The sequence below is a fragment of the Oryctolagus cuniculus genome, chromosome 9, assembly GCF_964237555.1.
Source record: "Oryctolagus cuniculus chromosome 9, mOryCun1.1, whole genome shotgun sequence".
Taxonomy (NCBI): domain Eukaryota; kingdom Metazoa; phylum Chordata; class Mammalia; order Lagomorpha; family Leporidae; genus Oryctolagus; species Oryctolagus cuniculus.
Window position 1 is genome coordinate 76,397,657 of NC_091440.1, and position 15,859 is coordinate 76,413,515.

At 37.4% G+C, this 15,859-nt stretch overlaps 1 long non-coding RNA gene across 1 annotated transcript; it reads right to left on the reverse strand.

Moving 5' to 3' along the window:
* Positions 1–425: 425 nt before the first annotated feature.
* Positions 426–15,420, reverse strand: LOC103352314 (uncharacterized). The gene is made up of 3 exons (XR_519792.4): positions 15,296–15,420; positions 9,256–9,363; positions 426–8,723 (listed from the first exon to the last, which is right to left on the reverse strand). It is a non-coding gene; the product is annotated as an uncharacterized lncRNA (long non-coding RNA).
* Positions 15,421–15,859: the final 439 nt, after the last annotated feature.

Genomic DNA, 15,859 nt, shown 5'->3' on the forward strand with positions numbered 1-15,859 from the left:
CAAAAGACAGTTTCTGAGAAGGGGACCTCCTGTCCCTTTTCCTCCTCTGGAAAGTTAGTACAGACCTTCCCAAGAATTCTCCATGCTAAATGATTTTACTACTCCAGCACAACCTACACTGGAAACAAGAAATGTCTCACTGCCAAGCACTGGATTTTGTCTTCTATACCTCAGCCAGAAATTAGAAGTGGGTTGATCTAGCCTTCCAATGAGCCTACTTCTGAAGATCCAAACTAAAAGAAGATATTGCTTTTGGTCTTTTCTAGAGTAATTTTGATTTTTTTATGTCTTAGTTTTATTTCTATAAAGTCAATATGTAATTACTCAAAAAGAAATTTTATAGTTAAAATTCTTAAGATAACATTTACATTGTATAAATATAAATATTACTTTTAAGGAATTTATTAATATATTAAATTCTCTGGGTCACAACAAGTGCAAGAAAATTACTACAATAAAATTCTCATCAATTCTTATCTTAATGTGATAGTAACACAAAGAAAACAGATTCAATGTATTTCATAGATACAGTTCTAAGAATATAATAATTCCCTTCCTCCGTCTTCCTTCCTTCTTTCTAATTCTTCATTTATTTTTTCCTTCCTTCTTTTCTTCCTTTGTTTCTTCACTGCTTTTTCAATTCTTGAGATGAAATATTTTTAATTTACATTGTATTCTAAGACATAATACTCAACTAAATAAAGAGGCTAACAGGTAAAAAAATAAAAGATCATATTTCAACAGGGGGATATAGGCAAAAACTATCAACAATAATCAAGTGAAAAGATGTCCATTGCACTCATATACAGTACATGTTAAAATAATCACAAATCATTAAAACTGTAGTGCTTTATCATTCTTAACCAATGGTTTGAGAAAACTATTAAGAAGAATTTAACAAAATTATATTTGAAGTGATACTGATGCCCACAGACATTTTTTCTTTTTAATGTATATTATTTTTTTTAATTTATTTTTTTTTTGACAGGCAGAGTGGATAGTGAGAGAGAGAGACAGAGAGAAAGGTCTTCCTTTGCCGTTGGTTCACCCTCCAATGGCCGCCACAGCTGGCACACTGCGGCCGGCGCACCGCGCTGATCCGATGGCAGGAGCCAGGTACTTCTCCTGGTCTCCCATGGAGTGCAGGGCCCAAGGACTCGGGCCATCCTCCACTGTACTCCCTGGCCACAGCAGAGAGCTGCCTGGAAGAGGGGCAAACGGGACAGAATCCGGCGCCCAGACCGAGACTAGAACCCAGTGTGCCGGCGCCGCAAGGCGGAGGATTAGCCTAGTGAGCCGCGGCGCTGGCAAAATAAGCCAATCTCAAAAAGACAAACACCATATGTTTTCCTCTTATATGTGGCAGTTAATATAGAATGCCAAAAATGTTTAGGAATGAATGGTCATTTTGGGATATGATTGTCATTTTTTCCTTTTCTAATCTTTGCTCCCACATATAAGAAAGAACATGCGGTATTTGTCTATGTCTGTTATTTCATTCAATGTGGTATCTTCCAGTTGCATCCATTTTGATGCAAATGGAAGCATTTCATTCATTTTTATACCTGAATAATATTCCAATGTGTGTGTATATATCATCTGATGCTAGACACCTGGGTTGATGATATGTTTTGGCTATTGTGAAAAGTGCATCTATAAATATTGTGGTGCAGATATTTTTAATATAGTACGTTCATGTCTTTTGGATATACACTCAGTAGTAGAATTTCTGGATCCTATGGCAAGTCTATTTGTATTTTTTTAAAGAACTATACATACTATTTTCCACAGTGGTTGAACAATTTTTATTCCCACAGTATGTAAGTGTTCCCTTTTCTCCACAGCTTCCCCAGCATTTCGTAATTTCTGTCTTTTGGATAAAAGCTATTGTGGTGATATCTCATTGTGGTTTTGGTTTGTGTTTCCCTAATGGCTAGTGATGTTGATTTCTGTTTCTTCTCTTGAGAATTGTGTATTGAGGTTCTTTGCCCATTACTTACCTGGATTGGTTATTTTCTTGTTGAGTTTTATCGCAGATATATTCTGTTTAGTAATCTTTTGTCAAACAGGAAGCTTGCAGATATTTTTTCCATTCTGTTGGATATAGTGATTGTTTTGGTTGCTGTACAGAAACATCTGAGTTTGAAATAATCTCATTTGTCTAGTGTTGTTTTTCTTTATTGTGCTTTGGGGTCTTATCCAGGAAGTCATCACCTACACAAATGTCTTGAAGTATTCCCCCTACATTTTCTTCCAGTAACTTCTTAGTATCAGGGTTTAAAGTCTTTGACCCATCTTGAGCTGATTTTTAAATACAGTGGGAGGTAAGGATGTAATTTCTAATTTCTTCCACATACATCCATCCAGTTTTGCTAGCCCACTTATTGAAGTGAGTATCCTTTCTCCAATGTATAGTCAAAACACCTTTGTCAAGAACCAGTTGACTGTATGTATGTGGATTAATTTCTGGGCTTTCTATTCTATTCCAATGATCTCTATGTCAGTTTTTATTTCAGTAGCATGCTGTTTTAATTACTATAGGTTTGCAGTATGCTTTGAAGTCAGATGTTGTGATGCCTCCAGCTTGATTTTTTTTCCCTCAGAATCATTTTGGCTATTCTGGGTCTTTTTTAATTGCATATGTATTTTAGGATAGTTGTTTCTAATTCTGTAAAGAATGACATTAGTATTTTAGTAGGGATTACATTGAATCTGCAGAATGCTTTTGGGAGTATGGACATTTTAATTTTATTAATTCTCTCAATCCATTACCAAGGAATATCTTTGCCTTTTTTTGTGTGTTTGATGATTTATTTTTTCAATCTTTTGTAGTTTTCATTGTAGAGATCTTTCACTTCTTTGGTCAAATTTATTCCTAAATATTTTATTTTTAGTGGCCATTGTCAATAGGATTTTTTTTTAATTTCTCTTTCAGCAAGTTCATCATTAGCACATAAAAAAGCTAAATTTTTTTGTATTCAATTTTGTAACCTACAAATTTACTGAATTAATTTATCAGTTCTAAAATATTTCTGATGGAGTGTTCAGGTTTTTATCTGTACAACATCATGTCGTCTGTAAATATAGATATTTTGAATCCCTCCTTTCCAATTTTGATGTACTTTATTTCTCCTCCCTAATTGCTCTTGCTAATACTCTCGATACTGTATTGAGTAACAGTGGTAAACATGCACATCGTTGACTTGGTCAGATCTGAGGGAAAATGCTTTCAGTTTTTTCCCATTCAGTAAAATATTGGCTGGTTGTTTGGTTTGCCATATATAACTTTTATAGTTTTGAGATACATTCGTTCTTTACCTAATTCATGGAGAATTTTTATTATAAAGGGATATTGAATCTTATTCATTGCTGTCTCTGCATCTGTTGAGGTGAGCATATGGGTTTTGTTTTTCATTCTGTTAATGTGGTATATGACATTTATTGATTTGCAAATGTTGAATTTTGCCTGCATTGCTGGGATAAATCCCACTTGATCATGATGCTGATCTTTTTGATTCACTAGTATTTTGAGAATTTTTGTATCCATGTGCATCAAGTATATCCATTTGTAGTTTTTTTGTGTGTTTGTATTTATTTGGTTTGTTAAAAAGAGTGATGCTAGCCTAATGAAAAGTCTTTTGCAGAGTTCCATGCTATTCAATATTTTGGAATAATTTGAAAAATATTGTGGGCTAACACTGTGGCACAGTAGGTTAATCCTCTGCCTGTGGCACTGGCATCCCAAATGGGCGCCAGCTCTAGTCCAGGCTGCTCCTCTTCTGAATCAGCTCTCTGCTATGGCCTGGGAAAGCAGTGGAAGATGGCCCAAGCACTTGGGCCCCTGAACCTACATGGGAGACCCAGAAGAAGCTCCTGGCTCCTGGCTTCTGGCTCCTGGCTTTGGATTGGCCCAACTCCAACAGTTGCGGCCTTTTGGGGAGTGAACCAGCAGATGGAAGACCTTTCTTTCTCTCTCCCTCTCACTGTCTGTAACTCTATCTGTCAAATAAATAAATAAAATCTTTAAAAAAAAATATTAGAATTAGTTTCTCTTTAAATGTTTTTTAGAATTCAGTAGTAAAGTCCTCAGGTCCTGGACTTTGCTGATAGAAACTTTTAATTACTTCTTCAATATTGTTGCTTACTCTGGTTCTGCTTAGATTTTCTATATCTTCTTGATTTAATCTTAGTCAGTTATGTATATTCAGAAACTTTTGCATTTCTTTGAGGATTTCTAGTATTTAATTTAATTTAATCTAGCATTTAATTTTTCATGGTTGTTTCTTATGATCTTTTATATTTCAGTGGTGTCATAGTAATGTCCCTTTTTTCATAAATAATTTTAGTTATTTGATTTTCTTTTTTTTATTCTGTCAAAAAGTTTGTCTATTTTGTCTGTCTTCTCAAAGAAATCCTTTGTTTTGTAGATTTTTGTATTTTTTTTAGTTTGTTTCATTTATTTCTGCTCTGCTCCTTATTATTTCTCACCACCTGCTGATTTCTGGTGGAGTATGTTTTTGTTTTTCTGAGTCTTTGAGATGCATCATTAGATCATTTATTTGAGACATTTCCCTTTTTAATGTAATCGCTTAATGCTATTAACTTCCTTCTTAATACTGCTTTAGCTGTAACCCACAAGTTTTGATATATTGTGCTTTAATTTTCACTTATTTCAAGAAAGTTGGTTGATTTCCTTTTTAATTTCTTAAATGACCCACAGATCATTCAACACAAGTTACTTAATTTCCATGTTTTTATGAACGTTGTATTGTTCTTCTTGTTGATTTCTAGTTTTATTACTTTCTGGACTGAAGAGATACATGGCATGATTTCAATATTTTTAAATTTGATGAGACTTAATTTGTGGTCTAATATGTACTCTATCACATATTACATACTGATGAGAGGGATATATATTCTGAAATGTCCTGTAAATGTCCCTTAAATCCTTTTACTCAATAGTATTGTTCAACTCAGATGTACCTTTGCTGATTTTCTGCCTGGATGATCTGTCCATTGATAAGAGTGGGATGTTGATGGCTGGTGCCGCAGCTCACTAGGCTAATCTTCTGCCTACAGCACCGGCACCTTGGGTTCTAGTCCCAGTCGGGGCACCGGATTCTGTCTCAGTTGCTCCTCTTCCAGTCCAGCTCTCTGCTGTGGCCTGGGAAGCCAGTGGAGGATGGCCCAAGTGCTTAGGCCCTACACCCCCATGGGAGACCAGGAGGAAGCACCTGGCTCCTGGTTTCGGATTGGCGCAGCGCACTGGCTGTAGTGGCCATTTTGGGGGTGAACCAATGGAAGGAAGACCTTTCTCTCTGTCTCTCTCTCACTGTATAACTCTGCCTGTCCAAAAAAAAAAAAAAAAAAGAGTGGGATGCTGAACTTTCTATTATTACCATCCTGGAGTCTATCTCTCCCTTTATCTCTAGTAGTATTTATCTCATATTTCTGTGTAGTCTTGTGTTGGTTGCATATATATTTATTATTGTTATATCTCTTGCTGAATTTTTATCAATGTATAATGTCCTTTGACTCTATTTTAAAGTTTTTTATTTAAAGTCTATTTTATTTTCTTTGAAGATAGCTACTTCTATATGTTTTTGGTTTCCATTTGCCTGGTATCTCTTTTTCTAACTCTTCACTTTAAGTCTGTGTGCATCTTTATTTATGAAATGAGTTTCTTATGGGCAACATATGGTAGGGTCTTTGTTGGCTATCCATGCAGCCAAACTAAGTCTTAGGTATTTAATCCATTTACATTAAAGGTTAGTATTGATAGAAAGGAACTAACACCTGTCATTTTGTTGATTGGTCACTGATTATATTTGCTTTGTTAATGAATTTAGTAGTGTCATGTGTTTTCATATTAATTTCTGATGTAGGACTCTCTTCAGAGTTTCTTTTAATGCTGCTCTGGTAGTGAATTCTCTTAGTTTTTTCTTACCTGAAAAATACCTATTTCTCCTTCATTTATAAAGGATAGTTTTGATGGATATAAAATATTTGGTTTAAAGTATTTTTCTTTTAGGATCTTGAGTATATCATCTCACTCTGTTCTGACCAGTAAGGGTTTCTGCTAAGAAGTCTGCTATTAGTTTAATTAGTTTTCCTTTATATGTAACTTGATGCATTTCTCTTGCTGTCTTTAGGAATCTTTTTTTGTCACTAACTTTTCACAATTTGACTACAAAATGCCTTCAAGAAGATCTTTTTTGATTGAGTCCGCTTGAGGTTCTTTGAGCTTTTTGAATCTGGGTGTCATGTCTCTTTCAAGATGTGGTAAATTTTCAACTATTATTTTGTTTAGCATATTTTCAATGCATTTGTCCTTCTTGTCTCCTACAGGAGTCCACATAACACTCTATTTGGTCATTTGAGGATATCCCATATTTCACAAAGACTTTTTTCATTTTTTTATTCTTTTTTTGTTTATTTTTCTGTAATTGGGTTATTTTAGAAGTCTTGCCCTCCAGTTCAGAAATTCTTTCCTCCACTTGGTCTATTCTTTTGTTGAAGCTGTCAGTCATATAACATATGACTGTCAGTCTTAATGATATGTGTCCTTAGTGAATTTAATTTGTGTCACCCATTGATTTCCTCATTTCTTTTAGCTGTCTATTTGTAGATATTAAGTTTCCTTGCAATATTATTTTGAATTCTATTTCTGATATTTCATAGATTTCCTTCTGATCAGGGTCTAATTCTGGAGGTCTGTTGTGTTTTATGGAGGTGTCATGCTACCTTGCTTCTTCGTTTTTCCTGTGAGCCTATGTTGATGTCTCTGCATTTAGTGAAATATCCTTTCTCTATGGAATAGGTTTTATTGGAAAAGAGTTTATGTTTTAGATGGAATACAAGGTATCACTTGGTTTGTTGTTTTTGCATGGGTTCTAGATGATCCCAGAAGTATAACCTCTGAGTGTTCTTTTACTTTAATCGATGTCAACTGTTTCCATAAGTGACAGAGTGGTGTATTCTGCTGCAGTTCATATGGATAGAAGTATGACTTTGAGGTGAATGTGGGTTTCCTAGGGTGTGTATCTTCAGTCCCTGTAGAGGGCCTCAGTCTTTGTGCTGAAAGGCACACAGGGGGCTGTCCCCTTGTACCACTAGCAAGCCTGAGAGATGCTTTTGGCACCACTAACTGTGGATCTAGGATTGCGTGATGTGAATGGGCCTTCTGAGAGACTGCAACTGGTGCTAGGACTTATAGCACCAACAGCCCTGGTCCCAGGTCTAGGGGATATGAACTGATCCCCTCTCCATTCCTGTAGGGTTACTACAAGATACAGCAGGAGATTTTGCACTGTCAGATATAGGTTCAAAGAGGTGGAATGCAGATAGGTTCTTCCCTAGGTCCTATGGATAGATTCCAGTGAGTTTGTGGAAATTAGTACTGATTGTTACAGTTCTGGTGTTGCAGGGTACAGTGGGGTCATTGTTCAGATTCCCCAGTGTGGAGGAGAAGTGTGTTCTAGAGATACAGAGGAAACTTTCTCAGGTTGGGTCTGGAATTTTTGTAGCTTCTGCTAGTGCTAGAGCATCAAGAAGCTGGGGTAACCTCCAGGGATCACACAGAGTGAATGGTTGTAGCTCTGGGGCTTATGCCCAAGACTCCACAGTTATAGCATGCAGGGGGTAGGCTGTGTGCCCTGCATATTACCCTGACTCTGATTCTGATAGCTTCTGGCAGCAGTGGAATAGAGATCAGCTGTGAGACTCTACACAGCTCCAAACTTTGTGGGGATTGGGGAGGGGAGGGAGTCAATGTGGTTTCCCTTCTCAGAGCCAAGCAGTCACTCAGTACCAGTCAGCTACCTAACTGGAGTTAAAGTCGGCAGGGATAATGCTTTGTAGCATGCCTATTTACTCTCCTCACTGTCCCCTAGAGTCTCTGTTCTGTTCTATCACTTCTCCAATGACAGTTTCTGTCAGTCATTCCCCGAGAATCATGGTCCTTCCTTGGTTTTTCTCATATGCTTCTGTGGCTGAAGTCAGTGCAGCTTCTGTTGATTCAGCCATCTTGAACCCTCCTATAAATCTTACTAATATGTCACTTCCATTTATGAACGTAATTAAAATACAATTCCAAAGCTGTATCTTTAAGGCTTAAATATTATTAATTTAGTATTTTGTTGATATTTAATAAATCATTCTTATTAATTCAGAAACACATATTTTAGTTTCAGTGCTATAGTGGAGTACTTATATGACTGTATAGAAGCCTGGTAGTCATAATTCTTTAGATATTATTTTATAACAGTAGAAATTATAAATGCTTCTTATTGATGAGTGAATTTTGTAAATTCATTTTTGTCTAATATCCTTTCTCTGGATAGTGAAAGTGTAGGCTTTCAGTTGTGGGTCTTTGGGTTAGTTTCCTCCAGATGCTGTAACAAAACACCACAAACTAGGTGTCATGGAACAAAAAAAGTTATTCTCTCATGATTCTGGAGGCCAGAAGTCTACAATCATAGTGTCAGCTGAGCCATACTCCCTCCAGAGAACTTAGAGGAGAATCTTCTTGCCTACGTCACCTTCTGGTGGTGGCCAGCATTCTTTCCCTTCCTTGACTTGTGCCCATACCATTCCATTTTCTGTCTTCACATTGCCTTTTCCTCTGGCTGTCTGTTTTCTAGAACCTTGTTAGTGTGTGAAGGGCCGACCCAAGTGGACCTGGATGATCAGGACCTTTAATTTAATTATGCCTGCAGAGACTCCTTTTCAAAAAAAAAAAAAAGAAAAAAAAAGATACCATTGACAAGTTAGTTCAGAACATCAGAACATTGACATACTTTTGTGGAGGACATCATTCAACCTAGTTTCATGAGCCCCCTCATAACATGAAGTATAGTTACATTTTTACATAAGTAGTCTAGAAATGAAGGCATTTTAAATTCAAGTCTTTTTTCTGTATACCAAGGACCATTATCTTCTCTGGTTGTTAGATTAATAATATGTTAACTTGTAAATTGGTAATTTTTGAAAAAATATAATTTAGTAAGATTTATGAAGTGAAAAGGTAGTGACTCTGGAGTTCAAAGTGTATTTTTTAAAAATGTTTGCTTTAGGGACTGAAATGTTAACTAAAATATAAACAGTGGTGCTGGAAGAAAAATGGGAATTGGAGAGTTGGGAGGGATAAAGAGGGATTCTTTCTTTATACACATTTCCATTAAAATGCACTTACTATAAAAAATGAACACAAAGAGAAATTCAGAATGAGAGAATACATATAAGTACAAAAGGTACCTGGTTCAGAAACTACTGTCTAAGACACCGATGCCCCAGGACAGTCTTGTTCTGTGTGACTTGACATGGTTTCCCCAGCAAAGGCAGAACATCAAAGTAGAAAAAACCCTGCAGACAATAAATGTTGGAAAAAAAAAGTGTACAGTTCAATGAAGATCAACTTTACCTATTTCACAACTTGTTCCAGGACTTGAGTTAAACAGAGTACATTCACAAAGTCCATTATTTCAGGCCTTGAAGATAAGCATTTGGAATTGGATTTCAGATTAAACTTGTATAAGCCAAAAATACCCGATTCACACACTCTCATCACACACATACCCATACTCTCACACAGCATATATATGTGTGAGACCAATAACTATTATATCAGATAGTAAATATGTGGGCAAACAATAATTTTAAGAAGATAAAATTCTCGACAAGACTATGCATCTTGATTATTTAGAAATAGAGCTAAGACATAATTCATTCTATCCACAGCATTTTTATGTTATTTCGAAACATTTGCAGCATTATCTCAGCATATATATGAAAATGTCTGATGGAAAAAATATCTTATGCCTGTTTAAAATGCCTTCTGGAGCACAGATTGAATTTCTTTTGATGCATCAAATTGGAAATAGATCAGTCTGCTGCTGAAACGTTTTCTTTTCTTCCAATAATATCCCTCATGGTTACATATATGGTCCCAACTCATGCTCTAAGCAAGCATTCCTGAGAGTTACTCTTCCAAAAAGAATTTGTTGAAAGCTTTTGCAGTCAAGTGTCCAGGCTACATCTTAAATTTTATAAATGAGATTTACATGAATAAAAATGGTGAATTTTATTGACACATAAATTATGATGCCCTGTGATATAATGTCATGTCTTTTGGAAGAAAATTTGAAAGTTAGGTTCCCTGTAACTTGCATGGACACCAAGAGGTCCCTAGTGTGTTTTTTCTGAATAATAGATGTTTATCCTACTTTCTGTTTACTGCCAGAACTTTTTGCAATCGAGCAGTAAATTAGGAGGCAGCTTATTACTCTAGAGATAGGATAACATTAGTCAGTCAGTAAGTCTTGAATTAATTTTATTGCAAAGTTTTCTAAGGAACTCATTAGATAATCTCTGGATCTCAAGAAGTCAGTTACAGAGCCTAAAGGCATTCACCTTCACTGAACCAAAAGGGAAAAAAAAATTTAGCAGCAGCAAATAGACTGAAAAAAATCTTAACACAAAGACTCCCCAACTGTTAATATGAAGTCATGAAACATTGAATTTATCTGCTATAAAGTAACTGACAAGAACTTGTATAATAGGTCTCTAAAAGGTTTGTGGAAAATGCGTACTATGAAAACAAAACTGCATGGATTTCAAAATTTTTTGTACCCAAATAAACTTCTTTTAATTCAATTTTCTATAAACGTTTGAAGTATCCTCATATTTATAGCATCTTATGCAATGTAGTCTTTAAATATCAAGAGCTGGTGTGAATCAGTGCTACATGTTAAACAGTAGAGCTCTAAGTCTGTCTGCTGCTCTGGTGATTGTTCAACAAGGAACAGCTTAATCTCACAGACCTGAATCAGTGCCCTAATATGTTGTTAACACAAATCTGAGAACGTTATCTTCGAAGTAAAAAAATCAAATTATAGTTCTTTTTCTCACTGATAACTTTTCTCCTATCACATTTGACTCAAAATAAGCCAGAATCAGAGGTAGTGAGGAGATTAAGTAGAACCACATTATTGAATATTCATTCTTCCCATCTCAACCACCCTTCTTAAAAAAAAAAAGGATTTATTTATTTATTTGAAAATCGGAGTTACACACACACTGTGTGTCTCTGTGTGTGTGTGTGTATGTGTGTGTGAGAGAGAGAGAGAGAGAGCACGCGTGTGCTTCCATTCACTGGTTCACTCCCCCAGATGGCCACATTGGCCAGGGCTAGAATAGGATGAGGCCAGAAGCCAGGAGTTTAGTCCAGGTCTCACTTGTGGATAGCCGGGCCCGAGTACTTGGGGGCCATCTTCTGATGCTTTTCCCAGACCATTATTAGAGAGCTGCATTGGGAGTGGAACAGGCACAACTCCAACCCAGATGCCAGCGTCACAGGCAGCAGCTTTACTCACTACACCAAAATGCCAAGCCCTCCCATCAGCCTTCTTATCCTATTTTTTACTTGAAAGGAGGAGTGAAGAGACAGACAGACAGAAACAGAGAGGGAGGGAGAAAGATCTTCATTCTACTGGCTCACTCCCCAAATGTCCACAACAGCTTTGTGTGGGCCAGGACAAAGCAGAAGTAAAGAACTCCATCCAAGTCTCCCACTTGGGTGTCAGGAACCCACGTACTCGGGCCATCATCTGCTGCATCTCAGATGCATTAGGAAGCTGGATTAGGAAGGTGGACTCGATATAAGATGCAGGAAGGTTAAGCTGAAGCTTAACCCAGTATAACCCAATACCCTCTCCATAAACTAACCATGTTAATACTACATTCTGAATTAGTTGTTTCAGAGAGACAAAAAATTACAGAAGCAATTGTTAGACTCCAACTCTACAGAAATATATACATCATCCTCTTCTCCAAAAACAATAGGCAGAATTGCATGTTGCTCCATCTAGAGAGTAGGATTCACCCCACTGGATTCCAAACCAATTTTTTCTCACATACTTTTTTTTCCATAAAACTTCAAAATGGCTTTATAAAAAAGGTAATGGTTACTTTTTTTTTAACAGGCAGAGTGGACAGTGAGAGAGAGAGAGAGAGACAGAGAGAAAGGTCTTCCTGCCGTTGGTTCACCCTCCAATGGCCGCTGCAGCCGGTGCACTGTGGCGGGCGCACCGCGCTGATCCGAAGCCAGGAGCCAGGTGCTTCTCCTGGTCTCCCATGGGGTGCAGGGCCCAAGCACTTGGGCCATCCTCCACTGCACTCCCGGGCCACAGCAGAGAGCTGGCCTGGAAGAGGGGCAACCGGGACAGAATCCAGTGCCCCGACGGGGACTAGAACCCGGTGTGCCGGCACCACAGGCGGAGGATTAGCCTAGTGAGCCGCGGCACTGCCGTTACTTTCTATTTTGACTAGAAATGAACTCCAAACATAAAAATAAAACTTTGCTTTATAAAAAAATAAAATTGACCTTGTCCATAGTTTTCATATGCAAGTTTAATAATAAGAAGTGTCGTGGGAAGTAACAGTGACTGCTAAAACAAAGCAAGTATTAAAATACTTTATACTTACATATTTCTAAAGAACAGTCATGTTACTGAGCAGCAGTAAATAGTCAATGAAATTCAGAAAACTGGATCTTTGTGCTTTCCCTTCATCATTTTGCTATGGACGAAGTAGATTGGTTTTCAGTGAGGTCTGGCCTCACCAGATATTGTTTAATTGAGTTCTAGCAGTGGTAAATCACAATAAAAATCTAAACCATTCCTCTAAGGCCTCTTAATTGATAGTTTTCACTGGAATGTAAAAATCTTACAAAATGAAATGTGCTACAGTGAATAGTCCATCTGGCCTTAGTTGCCTCAAGAAATCACACAGCTGTATGAAATGCATCATAAACATCCCTACTTAGGTGAAAGAAGAGGTTGCAGACCACAGTAAACAACATTGGAGGGTGAGTTTCACAAAGGAATTCTGCTCCCTGCATGAAATTCTAAGGCCCAGAAGTCCAGTTGCCCAAGAAACTATCAGCACCCTCATAGTCTCCATAATTCTTTATAAAGACTGCTGGAACAATCTGTCTTTATCTTGAGAACAGAATAAAAGCAAACAAAACAACAGAATAACGTGGACCTTTTCAAGATGATTCCTTTTTAATGTTTATTTATTCATTGTTATTTATTTATGTTGATGAAATGGAGTTAATCAGGCTGCTTCACTGTTATGACAACTGATCAGGCCCAATAGCTTACACATTTTCTGCTAGTCACTAGGCCCAGAAACTGATACAGTTCTGCTGGGTAACTCATGGATGCTTGCCACTGTTGTTTGTAAACATATGTAAGAAATTGAGGGCAGATCTGGGCCCTGATCTCTTTGCTGAGGCTCATTGGCCACCAGGAACAAGTGGACATGTTTCCTATGTACTCTCACAGGCCGCTGTGAGAATAAAGAGGTATGAATACCCAAAAGTCTCTAAAGTTAGTCTTTGACTATCCAAATATGAACCTGTTCTTCCTGGAGCTGATCTATTAGACAATTTGAAAGACAGAGTGACAGAATGAGAGCGAGAGCAAGAGACAGAGACCTTGCATCCATTGGTTCACTCCCACAACAGCTGATAAAGGGCCAGGCTGAACCTCAGAAGCTAAGAGTTCCATCTATGTCTCCCACGTGCATGGCAGGTACTCAAGTACTTAAATCATCATCTACTGCTTCCCAGGCACATTTCCAGGAAGCCTGATTGAAAGTGGAGATGGAACTTGATCTTAGTGACTCCAGTGTGGTATATGGGTGTTGCATGAGGCAGCTAAACCACTTGCACCACAATAAGGATTTCATTCAGGGCAAAATCCCTTCCAAGAAAAACATATCTTTTTATTTATTCTTAGGAATAATTCCTTTATTTACTTAGGAAGTGAATAAATTGCTCGGACCTTGAAATTTTATCCACAGGAAAAACATATGAAATTTTTTTCATAGAAAAATATAAATACTGTTTTTGTAGTCTAACTGTTGCCCTTTCTCATATCTCTTTAAGTATTTTGCTTACAATGAGTTTTCTCTGAGGAATTACTTATCTGAGCAAACAATGTGAGTCCCATTAGTGAGGCAAGCCCTGAGAAAGATCTGTTCTGATATCAACTAGTTGTTATGAAGGAAGGGCAGTGAAATTTACCTTGGCCTAGAGAATCAGCCAGCATGTTCATATATATTGTTTAAATTGGGCACTGCAAGACAAGATTAATGAATAATGATTTACCTAAAATACATGCATATGTGTGTGTGCACACACACACACACACGTGCAAGGGTAACTCAACAAATTCATGGAAAATGTGAATTATTTAAAAAAACTATGCATAGATTTCAAAACTTTTTGCACCAAAATAAACATTTTAATTCCATTTTTCCAGACTTTCTGAAGTCCCCTCATGTGTTTATAAAATCTCTTCAAGTATACATATGTTGGGGAGGTTAGCAGAGAACTGAATGCCTGGAAAGTAAAACTTTGATTCCTGGTGTTTTTAGACCTATGAATGAAAATTGTTCGTGGCAAGGCTGTTTTTCATCCTGTCAGATAATTTACAAGCACGTGTTATCAGGTTTAGAGCTCTTTCTGCACCCATGTTCTATTCACACCAACCACTGCCTCACATAACCCCTTTGGCTCAGAATTCTCCTCCAAGAACTATGGTGTTTGTTAAGTTTTATTAGAACATAACCATGATCATTCATTTATATATTTTCTACAGCTGCTTTCAAGTAGATTTAATAGTTGCAACACAGATTGTATGATCCAGGAGGCTGAAATATTTACTCTCTGGAACTATTAACAAAATGTTTACCAGGGTCAGTGCTGTGCCCTAGTAGGCTAAGCTTCCACCTGTGGCGCTGGCATCCCTTATGGATGCCAGTTCCTGTCCCAGCTGCTCCTCTTCTGATCCAGCTTCTCTGCTATGGCTTGAAAAATCAGTGGAAGATGGCCCAAGTGCTTGGGCCCCTGCACCTGTGTGTGGGACCCAGGGGAAGCTCCTGGCTTCGGATTGGCCCAGTTGGGGAGTGAGTTGGTGGAAAGAAGACCTTTCTCTCTGTCTCTGTCTCTGTCTCTGTCTCTCTCTCTCTCTCTCATTGTCTGTAACTCTGCCTTTCAAATAAATAAATCTTTAAAAAAAAAAAAGAAGAAGTTTGCCAAACCCAGTTCTATACCCCATGTACCTATGCTTCCTGTCTCAGTTTTATTAATTTCATTCTGAAGTACATATTGAATATTTATTACAAACCCTTATAGTCATTCTGGAAGTCTTAGTAGACTTCAGTTCTTCTGTGGAAGTATTAATTGCCATTAGCATTCTTAGACTTATTCTCTATTTTGCTTGCTTACCTACTCAAGCTGCACTCCCTAAGTGCTGCCATATGTGATGATACAGGTTGCTCACTGCACAAAAGAGTCTCCTCACGGAGAGGATGAGCCAAGGCTGAATACATCCCTAGTTAACCCATCAACTTTGACACAAGGCCACATCCCACCATAGGAAAGGAACACCTTTATTTTGTAATAATAAGACCCTCTATCTCTTGACCTTTGACCCCACCTAGCTATTCAGATCCATGTGCATAAAGGCATCATCTGATCTAGCAGCAACCTTGTATTTCCTCAGTATTTTTCAGCAGATCTCTCTTATGGAACAAAAAAGAAAGGAAGAAAGAAAAACCTGTGTGCAGATTTCTGAAGTGCGTTCCATTCTCTGCATAATTTAGCCACAGATTAGACACAAATCTTTATTAATCTATATTGGTAAAATAAGGGGTAGAAGTTTAGAGACTACATAAAAGCAAGCTGATAAACAGAACTTATTTATTATGTATGTTGGGATGTGAGAAGTTACTTAATAAGATAGGAAAATAAGGAAAGAAGCTTTGAACTTGTAAAATCACTATTTCCTGG